The sequence below is a fragment of the Pelodiscus sinensis genome, chromosome 28, assembly GCF_052426305.1.
Source record: "Pelodiscus sinensis isolate ZL-2025 chromosome 28, ASM5242630v1, whole genome shotgun sequence".
NCBI classification, from domain to species: Eukaryota; Metazoa; Chordata; order Testudines; family Trionychidae; genus Pelodiscus; species Pelodiscus sinensis.
The window spans coordinates 18,082,972-18,094,901 of record NC_143079.1 but is presented as its reverse complement, the minus strand read 5'-3'; the positions used below and the strand labels follow the sequence as shown (position 1 = coordinate 18,094,901).

Genomic DNA, 11,930 nt, shown 5'->3' with positions numbered 1-11,930 from the left:
GCCAAGGTCAAGGAGTCGCAGCAGAGGTATGTGAGGGAGGAACCGCATTACTGTGCATGCTCTCGGAGAGGATGAAGAGCTGTGAGAGGCAGCCCACAGCTGCAGGACCTGTTTGTGCCTGTTTTTTCAGGGTTCAAGTAAAAAGGCTCAGCAAGGAGCTTTGATGCTCTCTCTTTACACTGCATTGGCTGGGAATCGAACCCAGGTCAACTGCTTGGAAGGCAGCTATGCTCACCACTATATCACCAATGCCTGCCTGTAAAGCTGCTGGGAAAATAAATTAGGGAAACCCACGTCTGCCATGAGGCTAGCCAGAGGTGAGAGGGTGCCTGTGTGGTTTGGGTAAAGCAGAACTTCTTGGCCACTAGGCAAAGACCAGAAGTGGTGACGCTGGGGTAGTGGCTGCCCTGCACTCTCCGTGGTGTGAGGAGCCGGGTGGAAGAGGAGTCCCAGGGGTTGTTGGGTGGGAGAGTAGAGTTTATCAGACTTTGGGCTAAGCTCTAGAGCAGCCAAGGGAGAGGTGGGGAAGTGACTTCTGGATACTCTGTGTGGCTCAGGGATGAGGACCAAGAGCCGCCCTTGTGTTTGTTGCTGTAAAGTGTTGTTTCTGGGTCCTTCGCCTAAGATGAAGCACTTCTGCCTTCCGGAGACCTATGTCACAGGCACAACCCCCAGAGACTCCTCCAGGGACACTTCACAGGCAGGGCTGGACCGAGCCATTCCGGTGCCCCGGGCTGACAGTTCAATTGCGCCCCGGGTTGGGGGAGGGCGCATGCGCGGAGCTGGCAGTGGCAGGATGCACGTGCCTGGCCCAGCCCGGCTACCACCAGTGGCCATGCAGAGCCCCGCAGCCATGGGGAGAAAGGCGCTGCTGACCGGTGCTGCAGGGGTTAGCATGTCCCCTCCCCCCGGGCAGCCGCTGCAGGGTGGCTGCTGGGAGCTACTGCAGCCCGCAATCCGGGAGCCGGGCACGCGGTGCCTGATGGCAGCTATAAAGGGCGGCTGCCCGGCTAGCCCAGGCCTTAATCCAGCCCTGGTCACAGGACCAAGCAAGGGGCGGAAACGCTGGGCACTGTCAGTGTCTGGGCCAGAGATAAAGACCCTCTTGGAGCTGTGATCCGAGGGGGAGTCTCTGCAGGCCCGGCAGTCCAGGAGGAGGAATGTGGACATTTGTGAACATATGAACATCAGAACGGCCGTACTGGGTCAGACCAAAGGTCCGTCTAGCCCAGTGTCCTGTCTGCCGACAGTGGCCAGCACCAGGTGCCCTGGAGGGGGTGGACCGAAGACAATAATCAAGCGATTTGTCTCCTGCCATCCCTCTCCAGCCTCTGACAAACAGAGGCCTGGGACACCATTTTATCCCCTGGCTACTAGCCTTTTATGGACCTAACCTCCATGAAATTATCTAACATATGGCCCAATGGCTGATGGCCTTGCAGAGAAAGGCCACCTCCCCCCTCCTGCATCCTAGACCAAGTCAGACCCAAGGTCAACGAATTGCGGGAGGGGTATGTGAGAGCCCGTGAGGGCAGATCCCGCTCTGGGGAAGCACCACAGCACTGTGCATACTGTGAGGAACTGGACCGAATCCTGGGGTGTGGGGAGCCCCTGTCTCCAGGGATAGTTGTGGAGTCTGGGATGGAGACACCTGGGCAGCAGCGGCTGCAGCTTCAGGATGACAACGCTGATGACCTGCAGCACCAGGAGACGCAGGAGGACTCCCAAACGTCTTCAGGCAGCGGGGAGGGAACATCAGGTGAGTGCTGGGAGGTTGCAACACCCAGGACATGTCGACACTTGCAGTCTCCTTCAGGAGAGGGATGCAAATGGAGACATTCAAAATTGTAAATGAAACCGGGATTTAAATATCCTGCGCTACATTTGCATAATCGCGTCCGAGCGCTGTTTCAAAATACTTTATTTTGAAATAAAAAACACCGTTTAGATGCAGTTATTTGGGGAGAAAACCCTTCTTCCGAAATAACCCTTAAACACTCCCCTCTGGTCTGGACCTAACAGCAGTGTCAGCGTTTGCTAGTCGGGGCTCTGGACAGCACCTGCACAGAGGGAGATGGCAACTGCGGGACGCCCTGGCCAACTGTCCCAATGTCTCACAGCAGAACAGACAGCAAAAGAGGCCAATGCAAACAGCCCCCTGGCAGCAAGGGAGTCAGCACGTCGGTGGGTGGGGCAGGGAGCTGGGGGCAGAGCTGGGCTCAAACTCGCTGAGTGACCTTGGCCCATTCAGTGAATCTCTCCCTGGCTCTATGGCCCTGTCTGTACAGCAGGGACAGGAACACTCACAGGCCCACAGGAGGGGGCTGGTTTGATGCTTCACCCCACGGCCCAGCGAGGAGTCCCCAAGCTCCCCCTGTGCTCGGGGAGCCAGGTTTCCCATGTGAATTCTGTGGGGCAGGTGATGTCAGGCCTGGGCACTGGGATTAGTTACCAGTTTCCCTGGCCCCGGGGCACTGCTACACTCAGAGCTGTGATGGCTGAGTGGTTAAGGCGTTGGACTCGAAATCCAATAGGGTTTCCCTGCGCAGGTTCAAATCCTGCTCACAGCGAGGCCTGTGTTTTGGCCACTCCCCTAACCAGGGCAACAAGCTGCACAACCCCTGAGCCACTCTCCCCATCCCCAGTCAATCCCTTTCTGCGCCTTCCGAGAGAGACATGGCACATGGTGCCTCATTATGGGTCCCTGAGCTCTAGGGAAACTCTCAGCTCCTGCAGCCTCTGCCCCCTGCCCAGCACCCCATGGCTCAGCCCTACCCCTGGGGGCTGCCCTGCTCCAGTGTGTGATAGTTGTTCAGAGGATGGAGCGTCTGGGGCTGCCCACAAAGGTCCATCTATTAAGGGCAGAAATGTTGGGGATGTGATGTGGGTCACCCCCCCCCCCCCCCGGCCCTGTGTTGGGAGCAAAGGTCTAGAGAAGTAGTGTGTGGGTGTGGGTGTGGGTGTGGGTGTGGGTGTGGGTGTGGGTGTGGGGTGGGGAGGAGGGAGGCGCGGGTCTTGTTTCCTGCGCTAGCTCTGCAACTTTCCCCAAGGCCTTGGCCAAAGAATTAGTAACAGAATATTTGTCCAAGTTTATGTACAGAAAAAAACTGACAAGAACTGACAAGTATGTTTATGTTTCTGTGGTGTGGTGGTTATGGGGTTTGCTGTTTGCTTAATATGCACAATGCAAAAGGCTCCTAGTTCAAAGCCAAGCAGAAATGGGGGGAGCTCTGATCTTATTGTGGCTCCCCAGGTAAACACACAGCTCCTGCTGCTTGGATAAGCCCAACAACTGAGTAGCCAAGGAACAGCAGGAGGCCCTGTCCTACAAAGCAAGGGAGGGGCCAGGCCAGTGTGTGTCCCTCCAACAGACAGCCCCACCCCACACTCAGAGGGGCCCCCCAACTCTTACACTCCTCAGGCCCAGGGGACCACATTAGTGCCAGCAACATGCTCATGTGGTGCCATGTTCCAGCCAGGCCAACTGGGAGTATTTCTTGTGGCCTTACCAGATTTCCCCCAAGTGACACTGCAACTCAACTTTCCTCCTGCAGGGCAGCTTGTGATGACAGCTTTAAACAAACCCATCAACTTGAAGTAATTAGCCCCTATCAGCACATGCCAAAGCCTGGGATTGAACCAGGGACCTTTAGATCTTCAGTCTAAGGGTGTGTCTAGACTACCTAGTTTTGTCGACAAAAGTGGACTTTTGTCGACAAAACTATACCAGCATCTACACTACTGCTGAGTTCTGTCGACATAACGTCAACAGAACTCAGCAGTTTTGTCGACGCTGGTAAACCTCATTTTACGAGGCAAAACACCTTCTGTCGACAGAAGGTGTTATTGCCTGTAACGTTGCGTCCAGACTATGGAGTTCTGTCGACAAAGCAGCTTGCTTTGTCGACAGAACTCAATGTGTCTGGACGCTCTTTGTCGACGGAAGTTTTGTCGACAGTATCTGTCGACAAAACTTCCGTCGACAAAACGCGGTAGTCTAGACGTACCCTAACGCTCTCCCCACTGAGCTACTTTGGCCTTTCACCTTCACAACATCCTGTGGCAAGGAGTTCCACTGGGTGCAAAAATGCTTCTTTTTAATTTATTTTTAATTTGGTTACTTACCAGTTTCATTCTCTCACCCAGGATCTTGAGTTGGAGAAAAAAAATTCTTCTTCCTTTCTGCACCCCTGACATTATTACATGAAACTCTGTCCCATCGCCCCTGAGTCTAGACTACATCTAGAATGTGCTCCCCCCAGCATCCCTTCCCGGAGAAGAGATGCAAATCTGCTGATCCTTTTTGAGGAAGAGATTTTTCCAATATTTGGCCCCTTGTAGCCAACCCATGGTGGGTGGGGCAGGAAAACTGCTCACAGTCGGGGGAATTAGCTCCGGTGGCAGAGCCCTCACTTAGCACGTGAAAGGCAGTGGGATCAATAGCCACATTCCTCAGTGTCTGTGCTGTTCTCATTACTTCTTCTCACAGGCAGAGTCGGGGGCTCTGAGCATCCAGAGACCCCCTCCCTCTTCCTCCCTGATCTCCGAAAAAACCCACCTAGTGGGGCACGGAGCTGCTGGGCCTGGTGGAGTGGTGGGAGAGGGGCTAGTGCTCCCTTTGCACATGAGAGGTAGCAGGATTCACTCCCATCTTCTCCTGCCTGTGCCCTGGTACTGAGAGGCCGGCCCCTTCCCTGCTGCCCCAACTCTTATTCCCACAATGCACTTTGTGCAGGGGCCATTGGTCTTTGTGCCAAGGCGCGTGCCCAGGAGCCAGGACTCAGGACCCTTCCCCAAATATACAACCCCCTCCCCACCCAAATCCTCTGTTCAGCTCACACTGTCTGGCTGCCTCCAGCATGGGCTGAGCAGGTGACCTGCCCTACAGCTGGGAGAGCATCAGGCACCTGAGCACAAGTCTGATCAGTCTGGGGACCAAGCTCCATTGGGCCTCAGACAGCCAGCACAGGAGTAAAACTGCCCCTGGGGAACCTCAGGACAAGGAATGTAAAACCCACAGAGCACAAGGAGCTCACAGCAACCAGCCCCTCCCCAGCAGGTCCCACTGACATTTGAACTCAGATTGCACGATTCAAAGTCCTGAGTGCTGCCCCTTACACCACGGGACCTACAGCTACAGTTTCTGGTGGGGACCTGGGACACTCAGGTCTCAGACTGGCCTCTGCTCTCCTGGCTTCCCACCAACAGCTTCATCTCTCAGGACTCTCTGGCTATGTCTACACGGCACATTGATTTTGGAATAAGCTGGTCTTGAATAGTGATTCCAAAATAGCTTATTTTGAACTAGCACGTCTACACTGCAGGGAAACCTCAGAATAGTCCGAGGCAGGCTCCCCTAATGTAGATGAGCTACCTCGATTTAAAGCCCTGGGAGAAATAACTTAGAATGGGCCTAGGGAGGGGCCATTTTGAAATAGCGGAAGTGGCGCATCTCCACACGCATTATTCTGAAATAGCTAATTGGGAACAGGCGTTATTCTTTGTAGAGTGAGGTTTGCAGATTACTTCACATTAACGGAATTGCTGCACAGACTTTGGCATTGTTATTCTAAACGGCCATTATTCCAAAATAACTTTTCTGTATGGACAGAACCTGTGTCCTGCCCCAGCTCTGATGTGTTCAGGACAAATTCCTCGTTAGGGTCCATCACAACCTGGGGTCAGTGAGGGTCCATCCCACCTGAGATGTGTGTCACACAAAAGCCTCTTGTTCCCTGTCCAGTGCCCAACACGGGCTGCAGGTAGCTGTTTTGTGTGGGGGTGTAGCTCAGTGGCAGAGTGTTTGACTGCAGATCAAGTGGTCCTTGGTTCAAATCCAAGTGCCCCCTTAGGAAATTTTCCTTCAATAGAAACATTTATCTCTCCAGTTCTATTGCATCCTGGATTTCCATTGTATGTGGACTCTTTAAATGAATACAAACCCTTAATGTTTTCTGGCACCAATACACATAAACCAGGCAAACTGATCTCTCAGCTAGAAGATCCTCAAATCCGCTGTGTCTGGTTTCTGTTTCCATCCATTCAACAAGGGTGTGATCTGAATACCCATTGGCAGGTCCTTGGTCTCCGTGGGCTGGGCTGTGCAGAAGAACAAGAACCACACTCAGCTGGGGAGGACGGGCTGCCGTCAACCTTCTGGAGTTCAATTTAGTGAGTCCAAGTAAGACCAGAGAGCACCTGACTAGTGGCCAGAAGTTTGCTCTTTGCTGCCTTTAGTCTTGCTGTGGGGACATGGCCAAGCTCAAATGAAGGAAGTCGACTCCAGCTACATAAGGTGGGATGGTGGGAAGAGCAGACACATTGGCCAGGCACCACTGGGGGCTGCCTCCCTCACCTCCCCCAGACCTGGCAGGTGCCTGGGCCAGCTTAGCCATGGGGCCGCTCTCTGAGACAGCAAACATGGACACAAGGCAGGATTCTCTCATTCTAGGGCCATTCATTGGTTTTTTTTACCTGTCACAGCTACAGACTAACAGCCCCCCCCCCCCCCGGAATGAGAGACTGGGTCCCCCCCCCCGACCTTTTGTTTGCTGTTCCCCAGGTGCAGGAGGCCCAGATTCTGGATCACTCACTGGCCCTGCAGGAGGGGCCTGGTTTGGTGCCTCACCCCACAGCCCAGCAACAAGCCTCCAAACTCCCCCGTGCTCGGGGAGCCAGGTTTGCTGTGTGAATTCTGTGGGGCAGGTGCCGTCAGGCCTGGGCACTGGGATTATTTACCAGTTTCCCTGGCCCAGGAGGCATTGCTGAGCTCACAGCTGTGATGGCCAAGTGGTTAAGGCATTGAACTAGAAATCCAATGGGGTTTCCATCTGCAGGTTCAAATCCTGTTCACAGCAGTAATTCACTTTTGCCAACTCCTGTTGTTAGGGCAACAAGTTACCCAACCCCTGGCACAGAATAGACCCTCCTGTCCCATCTGCAGGGACACCTGGGCTATGTCTACACCGACAGATTATTGTACAAGAATGGCCGTTCTTCTGTAAAGCGTCCATACTGCCTGCCTGCTCTTGCACAAGAAGATTTACAGTACGGCGTGGTAAGGGAGGGCTTCTTGAGTAAGAACTATGCTTATTTTTAACAGGTGTAAGCCCTCTTGTGCAGGAGCTCTTGCGCAAGAGGGCAGTGTGAACACTTGGCAGGGATTTCTTGCACAAGAAAGCTAAAATGGCTTTGGAGGGGTCTCAAGGCCTGTGCAGCCCAAGAAATGTGATTGGCAGCTGGTATCCACAATCTTTTTGTCAGTTTCAGGGCAATCTAAGGATCACTTGCGAAGCAAGCACTACAGTCTGCAACTCTACCAGCTGAGCTACAAAAGGCTGCCTGAGTAACGCTCATTTGTACTGGCCCATCTACAAATGTCAGGGCAGAAGAACCCAGGAGCACAGGAGTGCATCACAAGCAGAAAGACCCCTGAGCTAGATCCATTTATATCACAGCAAAAGAAAACTAGCTGGGTTCTTCTCATGGGTCTTTTTTTGTTTCAATGTCTCTAGGGGTGCAGAAGGGGCAGATCCAAAAAAACAAACCGGTTGAGTGAATCTTGTTCTAGCCTCTCACTTGTGCTGCTCGCTCTCCCAGACAGATCCCAAGGCAATAGCTCCACACCCAATGGATGGGTTATCAGAGGCCCGGGGGCAATAGGCAGAGCCTGGTAGCTGCTGGGACCCAGCAGAAGGCACAAAAATCTCTTCTCACCAGCCTGAGGACAAGAAACCTAAAGCAGGAGGGTTTTGCAACAACCATTCTAGGAAAATCCCACTGACAGTTGAACTCAGGCTGCAAAGTTCAAAGCCCTGAGCGCTGCCCCTTGCAGCATGGGACAAACAGCTGATGTTTTTGCTGGGTACCTGTGACTCTCAGCTCTCAGGCTGCCTCTGCTCTCCCGGCTCCCTCTAATTGCCCCATTCCAGCTGCTTGTTTATTTTTGTTTTTAGTTAAGTACCAGCTCTAGTAGAAGCCTTGTGACACTCTCCCCTCCCCCATCACGGCATGGACAGGTCGCCGCCCCCAATCAGACTCTGGAATGGCCCCCTGCTTCCCCCTGACCCCATGAGACAGAGAGGAAAGAGGCCAAGCCCAGGCTGGAGGCAAGGGAAGCAGGGAGAGCCCAAGTCTACATAGCTCCTTTTTGTGCTCCTACAAGAGCGTGTGGCCTAAAGGATGAGGGATCTGACTCTCTATCAAGAGATTAAGGGTTCAAGTCCCTGTGCAGTTGTGTTTACCTCCATTTGTCTGTGATTGTGGATCTTGCTATCTTTGCTCTGGAAAGGTCCTATGTAGCACTGTGGTTTTTCTGTAACCCTATTGGAAGGCCTGTAGGTGTTCAGTAGGTCTAAACTGAAGCCTTCTTCTGCAGCCAGATGGAAGAGCAGCAGCAATTAGCTGTAAAGCCTTGAGTCACATACTCACATTCCAGCTATATGACATTTAAATAATGTTACACAAGGGGGGGCAGTGTCTTATCCTAGTGGCACCCACTGTCACCAGGCAGGAAACAGATCTCACGGTGAGTAGAGAAAACTTAATTACCAGCATGTTGTCTGGCAAAAGACTGCTTACCAATAGTTGTGGTTGTGCAATTGGTGTTCTATGATTCTTGTCCTCACTTTCCTATTGTTTGTCTGTGTGATAGTCCGGTTTGGATCTGTTTCTGTCTGTTGTATAATTGATTTTGCTGGGTGTAAATCAACTAAGGCAGTGGGGTATGATTGGTTAGGTCATTCTGTTACAGTATGTTATGTTTGGTTAGTGAAATTATACTAAAATAATTGGTTAAGGAAGAACTAAGCGGTATTGAGTTTCTCTATATAAACTGTGATCCCAGGAGACCAGCAAGAAGAAGGAAAAGGGGAGAAGAGAAGAGGAAGGAAAAGGGAAAGGAAGACCAAGAAGGAGGAGAGAAGACCTTGAAGCAGAACTCACCTCCAAGGCAGCCTAACACCAGAACAGCCAGAACTCCTCTGCACAGCTGTTAAAATAGTTTGCTGTGTGAATTCTATGGCAGATATCGTTAGGCCTGCGCACTGGGATTATTTACCATTTCCCTGGTCCCCCAATATATGCAGCTGTGATGGCTGAGTGGTTAAGGCGTTGGACTTGAAATCCAATAGGGTTTCCCTGTGTAGGTTTAAATCCTGCTCACAGCGAGGCCTGTACTTTGGCCACACCCCTTCCTAGGGCAACAAGGGCCTCTGTGAGTTACCAGCTGTGGGACTGTTAGGCAACGTGTACGCTTGTGGCTTCTTGCACAAGAAAACGTCCACACTGCCATGTGCGAGCTGTGCTTTTGTGCAAGAGCGCCCATGGCAGTGTAGGCGCTCTCTTGCGCAAGAAAGCTCTGGTGGCCATTTTAGCCATAGGACTTTCTTGCACAAGAAATCCCTGCTGAGCATCCACACTGCTCTCATGCGCAAGAGGGCTTACACCAGTCAAAACAGAGCGTAGCTCTTGCGCAGGGAGCGCTCTCTTACCACGCTGTACTGTAAATTTATTCGTGCAAGAGCGGGCAGGCAGTGTGGATGCTCTGCAGATTACTGCGCAAGAACGGCTGTACTTGCGCAAGAAGCCACGAGTGTAGACAGAGCCTTAGTGTCACCGTCTAACTAATTGCACCATTAGGCCATGTCTTCACTCAGGTGGAGATTTCTGCTGCAATCCCTCTCGGGGATTACGTCTACACTGCAGGCTTTTTGCACAAAAACTTGCAGAGCGTCTATACGGCACACATGTTCTTGCGCAAGGAAATTTACAGTACAGAATCAGAAAACAGGGCTTCTTCCGGAAGAGTTATTCCTCTCCCCATGAGGAATAAACCCTCTTTTGCAAGAGCTCTTCCACAAGAGGGCAGTGTTGACAGGCAACATTAATTAATTAATTTCTTGCGTAAGAAGCCCCTATCTGAAATGGCCATCAGTGCTTTCTTGCACAAGAGAGCGTCCACACTGCCATGGATGCTCTTGCACAAAAGCACATGGCACTGTGGACCCTCTCTTGTGCAAGACCTTTTGCAAAAGAACTATTCCACAAAAGAGTTGTTGCACAAGAAGCCGCCACAGGAAGCTCTACCTCCACTTAGATCCTCAGGAGGCACTGGGGAATACTAACTTTGAATGGCCATGGGCAGGAGCTATTTTGAAATAGCAGCAGTGGAGGGGCGTTATCCCTCGTGCAATGAGATTTACTGATTTGGAACTAAGCTGTGGCTGGCTTTTGGGGTGAGTGAGTAGGAAGAGAGAGGGGCCACTGGAGGCTCTTGGCCCTTTGGATGGCTCTGTGAGAGAAACAGGGACCACACATCATTGAAGAACGTGGGTATCAATCCCACTGCCTCTCACATGCTAACGAGCACTTTAGCACTGGAGCTAATTCCCTTGTAATGCAGTTCTGGAATTGTCTGAAGTGGCGCTAAGCTGCGGGACTTCTGTCCATCCCTGGGAAGCCGACACTACCTCCATTTTCACTTGAGGTAAGTAGTGGGGCTTCTCGGGGGTGGGAGGGAAATGGGGGCGGGGCGGACAGGATGCCTCACGAGCGACTGGTCGAGGCCTCGCGATCGACCACTAGATCACGATCGACCTGTTGGTGACCACGGAACTATACGGAGTGTGCTTGTGTGTGTGTGAGAGTGCATGAGTGTGATGTGTCATATGCATATGATAAACATTGATTAATGTGTGTATGTTCAACAAATGTGGCGTGTTGCCTTATCCCTCTGAAAAAAATCCCGGGTGCTTTTTTTAAGCATAACACAACCACAGTTAAGTTGCGGCCCTTGGCACGTGCTGTGGGAATCATTGTGGCTCCTGTGTGAGCAGAACAGAGGATTGGGGGTGGGGGGATTCGTATATTTTGGAAAAGGGTCCTGAGTCCTGGCTCCCAGCCAGGTGCCTTGGCCCCTGTACAAATGCATGGTGGGAATAAGAGTTGGGGCAGCAGGAAAGGGGCCGGCCCCGCAAGCAGGTGGGAGTGAATCCTGCTTCCTCTCATGCGCAGGAGCAGCACTTTTCCCGTGGAGATAATTCTGCCCCATCTGCAACCTGCCTCCAGTGCTCCTGCCACTGCCTGGCCCAGGAGGGCTGGTGTCCAGCAGCTCTCTGCCCCAGCGTGGCTGGCTTTTGGGAAGAGTAAGTAGGAAGTGGGGCTACTGGACCCACTTAGCTCCCTGGCTGGCTCTGCCAGTAAAAAGGAGAATGGGGCTTGTCCCCACCACTGGAGAATGTGGGTATTGATCCCACTACCTCTCACATGCAAAGCAAGCGCTCTACCACTTGAGCTAATTCCCCTGCTATGGTAGAGCCACCCTTCTTGGAGGCTCTTCCCTTCTCCACAGGGACGTCGGTCTTCTAGGTCAGTTAGTCGTGGGAAAGGAGAAGGCTCCGAAAAGGCCTCAAGGGCAACTCTCAAGGAGACTCCCTGCAGCAAAGCCATGGGGGGCTCTGAGATGGCCCCTGCCCTGCAGCCTGTCCCACCTGGCCATTGTCATGGACTCTCTGTGAGGTCATCACCTCCCAATCTCCATTAGCCAATAAGCTGAGGGGCTGCAAAAGGCCCTTGTGATGTCACTGCCACACCCACCCCTGCCCTCCAGGGCTAATGTCCTGCCCCAGGCAGCCCCTTTGCATGGCTGAGCTGCTCCCGGGGTGAAAGTGACACATTCAAACCAATCCCCTTGGTTCTAACCAGGGCCAGACAGAGGCATGGCTGAGCCAGGCACCAACCGACGGAGGAGGCCTGATGGCAGCTGTAAGGGGCGCGCATCAGGCACCGCACACCCAGCTCCTGCAGCGCCGGCCCCGCGGTGCCGGCCAGTAGCAACCTTCCCCCCATGGCCGTGGGGCCTTACACGGCCCAGCGCGCACACCAGCAGCAACAACTGGGCCAGACTGGGCTGAGCTTGCACTGTGCTCCCT

At 52.9% G+C, this 11,930-nt stretch overlaps 4 non-coding genes across 4 annotated transcripts; 3 read left to right on the top strand and 1 right to left on the bottom strand.

Annotated features, from left to right (window-relative positions):
• Positions 1 to 180: 180 nt before the first annotated feature.
• Positions 181 to 252, bottom strand: TRNAG-UCC (transfer RNA glycine (anticodon UCC)). Its single transcript has one exon. It is a non-coding gene; the product is annotated as a tRNA-Gly (tRNA).
• A 2,236-nt stretch (positions 253 to 2,488) lies between these two features.
• On the top strand, positions 2,489 to 2,570 carry TRNAS-CGA (transfer RNA serine (anticodon CGA)). Its single transcript has one exon. It is a non-coding gene; the product is annotated as a tRNA-Ser (tRNA).
• Positions 2,571 to 5,777: 3,207 nt separating this feature from the next.
• On the top strand, positions 5,778 to 5,849 carry TRNAC-GCA (transfer RNA cysteine (anticodon GCA)). Its single transcript has one exon. It is a non-coding gene; the product is annotated as a tRNA-Cys (tRNA).
• Positions 5,850 to 9,085: 3,236 nt separating this feature from the next.
• On the top strand, positions 9,086 to 9,167 carry TRNAS-UGA (transfer RNA serine (anticodon UGA)). The gene has a single exon. It is a non-coding gene; the product is annotated as a tRNA-Ser (tRNA).
• The last annotated feature ends 2,763 nt before the right edge of the window (positions 9,168 to 11,930 follow it).